This window comes from Pipistrellus kuhlii, unplaced genomic scaffold, assembly GCF_014108245.1.
Source record: "Pipistrellus kuhlii isolate mPipKuh1 unplaced genomic scaffold, mPipKuh1.p scaffold_m20_p_32, whole genome shotgun sequence".
Lineage (NCBI taxonomy): Eukaryota > Metazoa > Chordata > Mammalia > Chiroptera > Vespertilionidae > Pipistrellus > Pipistrellus kuhlii.
Genome location: NW_023425532.1, coordinates 2691424 through 2701962, shown reverse-complemented (window position 1 = coordinate 2701962; position 10539 = coordinate 2691424). Strand labels below are relative to the sequence as shown.

Here is a 10539-nt window from a genome sequence, read left to right as displayed (position 1 = left end):
CCCTCCCTCCTGCCAGACCTGCAGGAAAGGGGCACAAAGACATCTTCCTCCCCCTCCCTCCTCGTGCTGCTCAATTGCCTCATTTTTATCTATTTCTTAGGGGCCAATGAAAAATAAATCAGGTGCATCCCAAGTGGACTCTCTAGGATTCTCAGAAAATGAAAGGTTTTTATGTCTGAGGGCTCAGCTGGAGCAGCTATAACTAACATCCATTTTATTTATTTTTATATTTAAAGAGCTTCTAAGCCGGAAGCCTTTAAGCAGCTGCTGACTGGCCCAGAGAACCTCAACCTGTGCACAGCCAGGTTTGCAGAATCCTGCACTGACCATCCGTGGGCCTTTCAGACTCATAATTCTGGGGTCACCAACACCTGCAGGTCTCATATTACCTTTGAAGCAAATGAAGGCTGTGAGACAGGATATTCTTTTAAAATTTTAAGATATAAATTTAACTGAAGAAATAAGAGCCTGTGGTGATAGCACAACATCCATCTGAAGACACTCCTGTACACTTCAAGCAATTAACATTTTCTGACAGACACATAACCTCAGAAAAGGAAGTGGCGTTGTGTATGACAGAGAACAAATGATTGCGTTTAGTCAGAAAATACTTGGACAGATGGTTTTCTCACAACAGCACACTGCGAGTCTTACACCTTGAATGAGTATCATTCTCACCCATTTAATGAGTATCACTGTTTCTTACTCTTGCCAATACTGTGAAAGCACTAAAGATATTGTAGTGAGACCGGCTGGTGTTGCTCAGTGGTTGAGCATCAACCTATGAATCAGGATTTGATTCATGGTCAGGGCACATGCCCAGTGTGGGGCGTGCAGGAGGCAGCCGATTGCTGATTCTCATCATTGATGTTTCTCTCTCTCCCTCTCCGTTCCTCTGAAAAAAACAAACAAACAAACAAAAAAACACAACAAAACACACACACACACACACACAAAACACACACAGAAAAACATAAAAAACAGATATAGTAGTGAACAAGATGCCATCTCTGTCTTCTTGGAGTTTATAAGCTACTAGTAGCCCTGCACACAAATGCTCACTGCGGCTCTCCAGTAGCTCTCTGCCTGCTACCCCACCCTCCTGTAGCTCCTCCCCCCCCCCGCCCCCAACCCCCCCCCCCCCCCCCCCCGCCCCTCTCCAAGCTTGCTGCCCTGCCCCCTCTCTGCCACCCGCTTGTAGCTCACTGCCCCACCCTCCTGCTGATCTGTGATCTGGTTGTTACACTTCACAGCATAATGACTTTTTGCATATTACATCTGTATTATATAGGATTGTGAGAACAGGCTGGTAGCAGTTACCTTTAATTTGCACAGTCAGCAACAATGCAGTATGGCACAGAACACCAAAGAAAGCCTGGGATATCTAGAGTATTCGTCTGAAAGATGAAGTTAGTGAGAGGGAAGAAGTGGCATTGGGGGGCGGGGGAGCTGCGGGTTGGAGGGGTGCGGGAGGTGGTGGTCAAAGGTGGAAGCATCCCAGACAAGCAGAGCAAAAGGCTTTTGAAAGAGAACCTTGTGCTCTAAGCAACTGCTAGTAGTTCAGTTTGGCTCTAACTTATGAGTTGCAGCAGGGGTACCATGTAAGAGTTAAGACTGAAGAAATAATAAGGTTCAGATTCTGAAGGTTGAGGGGACCCACTCCACTCCTAAGGAAGTGCGGGGGGCTGGATAGTATGCCATTGAGCTGGTCGGTCTTCACCCTGCCATTTCAGGGTTGGCTGGCAGGGCTGGCTTCATGGGCATGTGGCCAATGCAGTGGCACAGGGCCCATGCTCAGAAGGGCCCCATGCATGGGGTCCAACGCTATGTGGCCACCGTCTGCAAATTTGTAATGATTTTATTTTTCAGTTTGTGTTTTATAAATGATACATGAAGGGACAATGGGGCTTGTGCAAGGAGCTTGGATCCTCAGCTCAGGGAAGTTCCCCCCTCTTCCATCTACTTGGGGAGGGGTCTCATCTGTCTGCTCTCCTGCCCCTGGCACCCCAAACCACACTTGGCCTCCCCTTCACCACCTCAACCTGCCAGCTGGAGCCCTCTGTCCCTAGCAAGGGCCTGGGGGTGAGTGTGGGGAGAGCAGGATTGGGTTGTGTCCCCTGCAGCATCCCTTGGTAAGCAGGCTGGGGGCTGTCCCTACCTCAGTCTGATAATCTCATGGTATGTCTGGTGGCAGCTGTGTTTCAGTGGGGACGCACCTCTTGCTCACCCTGATCCAGGTACTGACTGCATACAGGCATGGAGTTTCCAAGATCCTTAGAAGGTCACTCATCTACCATAAATTGAAGTACCAGGCCTTCACCGAACTATTGTGTGTCCATAGGCTATGCCTAGATGCATATATATTCTTTGGTTAATCTTTTCCCACCCTCTTCACATATAAGTGAGATCATGTGATACTTCACTTTCTGTGACTGGCTTATTTCACTTAGCGTAATGCTTTCCAGGTCCCTCCATGTTGTTTCAAAGGGTAAGAGATACTTTTTTTTTTTTTTAACAGCTTTTTTATCCACTCATCTAGTGAAAAGTACTTTGCTTGCTTCAAAATCTTGGCTATTGTAAATAAGGCTGCAATGAGAATAAGGGTGAATATATATATATTTTTCAATTATTGTTTCAGGTTTTTTGGCTAAATTCCCAGAAGTGGAATAGCTGGGTCATAATGCAGTTCCATTTTTAATTTCTGAGGAAGCTCCATACTGTTCTCCACAGTGGCTGCACCAGTCTGCATTCCCACCAGCAGCGCACAAGGGTTCCTTTTTCTCCACATCCTCGCCAGCAGTTGTAGTTTGTTGATTTATTGCTAATAGTTATTCTGGCAGGTGTGAGCTGATATCTCATTGTGCTTTTAATTTCCATCTCTCTGATGATTAGTGGCAGTATCTTTTCATATTTATTGGCCATCTGCATGTCCTCTTTGAAGTATGCAGTCACATCCTTTGCCCAGAAACACACAAAGATTGTTTGTTTTTTTGATGTTGGGTTTTATATGTTCTCTTTTTAAAAAAATATTTTTTATTGATTTCAGAGAGGAAGGGAGAAGCAGAGAGATATTAAACATCAATCAGCTGCCTCTTGCAGGTCACCTACTTCTTTGTAAAACACTCCCCTTAACATTTCCTGCAATGCTGGTCTGGTAGTAATATACTCCTTTAGCCTTTTATTGGTCTAGAGAATGTTTTATTAATATTTGATAGACTTTTCTAGTAAAGCTATGTGGGCCTAGAGCTTCCTGCGTGAGAAAGTTTTTAACTATCAGTCCAATTCCTTTGCCATACATATAGGGAATTTCACATTATCTATTTCTTTTTGAATGAGGTTTCAATACTTTATATCTTTTAATTTTTTAATTTCATCCAAGTTGTTGAATATAATAGAATAGAATTATTTATAAATTCTCTTATTACCCTTTTAATATCTGTAGGATCTCTCATGATATCCCCTCTTTCATTTTGGATATTGGTGATTGTGTTTCCTTCCTTCTTTTCCTGGTCAGTCTAGTTAGAGTTTAATCAATTATATTGACCTATTTCAAGAATAGGCTTTCGTTTCATTGTTTTTATTTTATTATTTTCTTTTTCCTATTTCATTGATGTCCTCTTTTATATTTATTGTTTACTTTCTTCTGTTTAATTTGTTCTTTTTTCCAATTCTTTAGGGTTAAAAACTAAGGTAATTGATTTGAGACTTATATTCTTTTCTAATATTGGTATTCAATGCTATAAACTACCCCCTAATTACTGCTGAATTGACACCTCACACATTTTGATGTTCTTTTATTTTTATGCAGTTCAAAATACTTTTTACTTTCTCTTTTAATTTCTTCTTTGACCCTGAATAACATGGGTTATCCAGATGTGTGTTATTCAGTTTCCAAAATTTTAGGGATTTTCCAGAGAGCTTTTCATTACTGATTTTAAAGGAAATTCCACTGTGGTTAGAAGACATACTTAAAAATTTTTTTTTAAAAATTGATTTCAGAGAGGAAGGGAGAGGGAGGAAGATATAGAAACATCAATGATGAGAGAGAATCACTGATCAGCTGCCTCCTGCACCCCCCCCCCCAAATGTGGATGAAGCCTACAACCTGGGCATGTACGCTTGACAGAAATCAAACCTTGGATCTTCAATCTGCAGGCCAACGCTCGCTCTATCCACTGAGCTCAAAAGGCTAGGGCCAGAGGACATACTTTTTATGACTTGAATCCTTTAAAGTTTGCTGAGGCTTATTTTGTGGCTCAGAATATGGTCTATCTTGGAAAATATTCCATGTGTACCTGAAAAGAATGTGTATTTTTCTATAGCTGAGTGGAACATTCTCAATTAGGTCAATTAAGTCAAGATAGCTGAAAGTGTTTAAATCTATATTCTTGTTGATTTCCTACCTACTTATTCTATCAATTATTTGAAAGGGGTGATTTTAAAACTTCGAACTATGATTGTGGATATGCCTTTTTCTTTTTGCAATACTATTAGTTTTACTTTGTGTGTTTTGACATTTGTTCTTAGGTGCATACATTTTTTAAGTTGTCAAGTTCTCTTGATTAATCGATTTCTTAATCATTATGAAATGGCCTTCTTTATCCCTGGTAATGTGTTTGTTTTGTTTGAAAATCTGCTTTGTCTAATATTAATGTAGCCACTCCCGCTTTCTTTTTATTAATGTTAGTGTGGTGTATCTTTTAATCTACCATCTTGTGATCTATTTACTATTTGTTCTATCTGAGCATTGTTGTCTTTTTATTTACCTTCTTTGGGATTAATTAATTTATTTTTTCAAATACACTTATTGGGGTGACTCCCATATGCACCTACTGTTTTGATGACCAGGGAAGTCATCTCCATGGCTATGGGAAGCCAATGTAAGGCTTAGCTCTTATCGCTGTCTCCCAGGGTGTGCTTGTCAAAGAGATACTCGGCCATGCCAGTTTCAGGGGCCCCCAACCTGTGCACGTTGGTTACGTGGTCACCCAGTTCTTTGATGGATTTCACCTGCTCATTCAGGTAGTGAGTCCCAATGAAGTCACACAAATGAGGGTCATTTTTGTCAGCAGCCAGTTTATATAAGTCCAGTAGTGACCGACTCACATTTTTTCCCAAGTGTAACTTATATCCCATTGCCTTCAGCCCATTCTCCCAGTTGGTCACAGCCTGGTTTCTTGATATCCTGAAGGAAGATTCGACCACCTCACTGGTTCTGCAGCTTCATCATTTTCTCAGCATGTTTCCTCTCCTCATGAGACTCGTGAAGAAAATATTGGCAAAGTTCTTCAAAGCCACATCATCACAGTCAACGCAGAAAGACATGGGCAGCAGGTAGACGTAGGAAGCATAGAGTTCCAGGTGGATCTGGTGGTTGATGGCAGCCTCTGAGTCCTGGTGGTAGTTCTGGCCCACCTGCAAGATGGACCCGGTCATTGTCATGGTGGGCAGCTAAGGAGAGGTGGAAGGCTGGCCTGGACAGTGGGATGGGATGATCAAGCTCCGGGTTTATTCCAAGCACTGTTGAAGCAGGAAACCGTAGGGACTCTCTGAGAAGACTGTGATTTAAAGAAATTTAAGATAATTGGGATTAAATCTCCTTTTCCCCAATTCTATTTTTGAGTACTAGAGAAGAATTGCTGCACTGCTTCCCTTTCCCTTAATCAATTGTAAAAGAAACAGATATTCAGGTTCTCTGCAATGCGAAGGCTGTCTTACTCTTTTGGCCAATGGCTGATCGATAATGAATAGAAAATCTTCAGTAAACTATAGCTGATCTCATGCAATTTTGAAGGTTTCACTGCTTCAGAAGAAATTCTGTACTCCTGGGAAAAGCAGAGTTGAAATTTAATGGCTTGAATTTGCTTTTGAGTACTCCCTCCCCTGACACATACATATCCAGACCAGTTTCACTGAGTGTTATCAGAGATTTAAAAGCTGCATAAAAATCCACAGTTCCCAAAATCACTTTACCTATCTCTGTTTATTCTTCTGTCCCTTTCAACATTAATAATTTTTATCTCTCCATCTCCATTTTATTCTTTGTCTTCCTTTAACAATGTTAGCAGCAAGGACTGGTTGATCTTTATTTTTTGCTTTATTTTACATTTGGAAGAAAATGGGGGGCATCTGGTCCATGCCCAGCACTTTTAGAGACAAAACCGAGGTCTAGAAAGTTGGCCAACCTGTCCTTGGCTCTCTCAGTGAGGGAGGCTGGGATTAGTACAAATAACAAATAACAGTTCTAGACGAGGAAAGAAGAGTTAGGAAAACAAAGACTGGCACAGAAGATGAAAAACAATAATAAAGAGCACACAGATGCCAGTATTCCATGGGTTCTCTCTCTCTCTCTCTCTCTCTCTCTCTCTCTCTCTCTCTCTCTCTCTCTCTCTCTCTCTCTCTGACTGCTCTAAAATACATCTTGAGCCCTACCACACTCAAATACTGTAGTGGGCATGGAAAGCCCCGAAGTCTTTACTGATGTAAGGGTTATTGTCTGTTACCACCCCTCTTTCCTACCTCATTCCATTCTCTACCCTTCTCTGCCCTGAATGGTTAGCCTCACTTACCCCAGGCTCTGGTTGGGTTTGGTCAGTGAGAGGAGCTGACATGAGATAGGAAAACACAAGGAGAACAAGTAGGAGTTATTCCTTTTGCTCCCTCCCTTCTCTGACAGTAGCTGAGATCTTCTGGGACTACAGCTCCTACTGGATGCCCTCTCTTCTATAATATATGCCAGCTCCCACAGGGTTCTCTGTCTTTCTCATATTCTCCTCAGGCCTACAGATGGTAAGGGTTCCTTGCCATGCTAATCTCTGGGTGACTGAATACCCCTTATTTGTTCTCATAACCCAGTAGATGGTCCCTTCATTAAAATCTCTTTATTTGATTCTTATGGGTTGGATTCTGTTTCCTACTGGGATTCTGACTGATACGATGATTCCTATAGGTCTTACAGTACATTTGTGACTAGTATTAGGTGTAGGACAGTACAGTGGAAATTTAGAGGAAGGCTAACAAAAACACTGATCTTACAGCCTCATTGCAGAAATGGGAAAAAAGACATACAGGGGCATGAGTCCCCAAACCCAATAAACAAGAGCAATATTAACCCCGTATATACAGAGGCAGGTGCAAGATGTGCATAAGTAAGGGAGTGGGGGAAATCAACAGGATTCTCTGAACTTCTGTTCCTACCACAGTGTGCCTCACAAACATTTTCCTGTGCTGTGAGCTCTTCCATTTGGCAAGGGGATCATAGCAAAGGGTCACCCCAAGGGGACCTACATTTTAGTTTTCCAGTCTCTGGGGACAAGTCTTGCTGCTTTGCGTTTCATTTGTGAAGGTAATGCTTCCTTATAGGAAAATCATTCAGTTCTAAGGTATTTTATGTTTCCTGTTTCTCTAAAGCCTGTCATTTCCTAATAGTGTGAGTCTGTTTCCCTTTATAATAGCCCAGAGGAAATAGGAGCACATTCCATTCAGAAGAAGGAAAAAGAGCAGTTTTAACCCTCTGAGCATTTTGATGTTGTTGTTATTGCTGCTTTCTTAAGATAATGAATCTCATCCTAGCTGGTTTTGTTCAGTGGGTAGAGCATGGGCCTGCAAACTGAAGGATCCCGGGTTCAATTCAGGTCAAGGGCACAAGTCCGGGTTGCAGGCTCTATCCCTGGTGTGAGCTATATTTATTTTATTATTTTATTTTTAAAAAATATATATTCTTAATGATTTCAGAGAGGAAAGGAGAGGGAGAGAGAGATAGGAACATCAATGGTGAGAGAGAATAATTGATCGGCTGCCTCCTGCATGCTCCCCACTGGGGATCGAGCCCGCAACCCAGGCATGTGCCCTTGACTGGAATTGAACCCGGGACCTGCTAGTTTATAGCTTGATGCTCAACCACTGAGCCCCAGTGGCTGGGTGGGAACTATAATTAAAATAAAAAAGAAATGGTCTTGGTCCTTAAAAAGTTTACATCCTGGTAGCTTATCTGTTCACTACCTTTTAAAGGCAACCTCATGAGACAAATAGTCTTTTTGGACTTATTTCTTAAGTTTTCCTCTTTTGTAGCACAGTCCATTATAAGTGGTATTGTATATTGCTCTTTTATCTCCTTTATCTTATTTAATCGCTAGAGGTCTGATGCATGGCATTTGTCCCCTTAGCCTGCCTAGTGCTCTTTAGGACTCTGGGAACCCTATGGGGATGTCAGACATCCTTAGTGCTCCTGCCACCACCATTGCACTCACCAACCATCAGCCCTGCTTGTGGTTGAGTGGTGCTCCCCCTGTGTGATCGCACTAACCACCAGGGGCAGCTCCTGCATTGAGTGTGTATCCCTGGTGGTCAGTGCTTGACATAGCAACCGGTCATTCCACCGTTCGGTCAATTTGCATATTACCCTTTCATTATGTAGGATTAGCACCACTCTGTGAGGTCAAGAAGGTTAGCATAAAATCTTTCATTTGTAGTTGAGGAAATGAGATATTGTATAAGTCAATCACTCAGCTGGGGTAAGTCAGGCCCCTAAACCTCACTTGGAGATAGGCCTTTGCTCCCTCTACTTTCCCACTCTCTGTATCTAGCCTCTTTTACTACTTTAATCATATTGAGCGACCAGAAGACTTTGAGCCTCTGAAGGCTCAGTGTCATATATTTCTTTGAACTACTTCAAACACTTAACATAATGCTGAAGATATTGTTAATCCACATGGATTGAGTCTATTTATTTAGCGAGATTTAAGTTAAAATTTGAAATGTGCTTAAAAGAACTGACAAGGTATTTCAAAACCATCTCTCCAGGACCTATAAATTATAGGGGTATTGACATGGACTTCTTCCTTCCCAAATGACATTTTTTTCTGGATGGCTTTCATTTAACTGTGGGTTAGGATAATTGAGAAGGGATGAAACCATTACCTGTGGGACTTAATGGCTGGAGGTCTTACTCATACCCTTCATTGGGAGTAAATGAATGAGTAATGCTCGTGTGGCTTAGGCAGGCCCCGGATTTCACTGGGGAGATTATGATTTTAATTTAACATATCCTGCCGTACAGTGTTTGAAATGTTCAGCCAGCAGCGATCCCTGGGAGATGAAAGCCCAGTTGTGTTTATTTTAAGAGACTTGCGGTTCTTTGCCAAAGCCAACATTCCTAGGCAATGAATAGCGGGAGTGAATCATTCGAAGTAGGTGAGAGGTCAGAACATGAAGAAGAAACTGGAAGTTGAAAGGTTTTCCTTAGTCAAATGGCAGGTTTGAAAAGGCATTTATAAAGCAGAAGCTATTACGGAAACAGGCCTTTCTTTTTCAAGATGAATCTTCTGCAGGTGAATTCCAAAGACCTCTTCCGTGGCTCCACCTAATTATTCCTGGTGTTGTTCACCTTACCTGGCTATCAGAGTGGAGAAAAACAGGAAACATCTAGTTCTGGGCATTGGCTTCATTGGAGAGCAGAACAGTAGTCACGTTCTTGAGGACAAGGTAGGCACATTCTGTTAGAAGGAGGCTGGCATACTGCTCATGTGGCATGACTTTGGTGAGTGTCTAGAAAACCTTCATAGCCATTCCTAGATTGCTTATGTATCAAGCATTATGGAATGTCAACAAGTATGGCAAAGCCTGGCCAACATGGCTCAGTAGGTGAGCATCAACCTATGAACCAGGAGGTCATGGTTTGATTCCAGTCAGGGCATATGCTTGGGATTGTGAGCATGTAAGAGACAGCCAATCAGTGATGCTCTCTCATCACTGACGTTTCCATCTCTTTGTCCTTCTCCCTTTCTCTCTGAAATCAATAAAAATATATGTTTTAATAAGAATGGCATTAAATGTTGAGGATAGAACAAATATTTATTGAGTACCTACTGTATAGAAGGGACTTATTTAATCCTCACTCATCCAATAATGTGGATATTTTAATGGATAAAGAAACTGAAGCTTATAGAATTGAAGTCACTTAGGTAGCTAGTGTTTGAGACAAGATTCAAAGCTGAGTAGTATGGAAAGGAGCCTTCTTTTATCACCAGCTATAATAGCTGGAATAGAAAGACTAACCAGTTCTTTCTCTGACTACTGCATATAAAATGCAACTTCTATCTTTATAAGAAAGACAAACAACACACAAACCAATGTCATGCTATTCACTATACCCTGCAGTGGTTCTCAACCTGTGGGTCACGACCCACAGGTTGAGAGCCACTGCTGTAGAGCCTAACACCATCGGAAAACACAGATATTTACAATTCATACAGTAGCAAAATTACAGTTATGAAGTAGCAACAAAAATAATGTTATGGTTGGGGGTCACCACAGCATGAGGAGCTGTATTAAAAGGTCGTGGCATTAGGAAGGTTGAGAACCACTGCCCTGGAGCATTAGGAAGGAAGATACTCTCTGTAAGCCCAGCCTTAGGAGAAACTAACTGAAAACAAATCACAAAAGATAACAAAGTTTGGCCTAGTCTCTGTCCTCAGGGAACAAATGGGTCTGTATATGAACAGGGCCTGAAACTTGGACACCAGCGACCTGCAAGAGACA

At 41.9% G+C, this 10539-nt stretch overlaps 1 pseudogene across 1 annotated transcript; it reads right to left on the bottom strand.

Annotated features, from left to right (window-relative positions):
* Window positions 1-4886: 4886 nt before the first annotated feature.
* Window positions 4887-5480, bottom strand: LOC118731809 (annotated as a pseudogene). Its single transcript, XR_004991969.2, has one exon. The product of XR_004991969.2 is annotated as a ferritin heavy chain-like (transcript).
* Between the last annotated feature and the right edge of the window lie 5059 nt (window positions 5481-10539).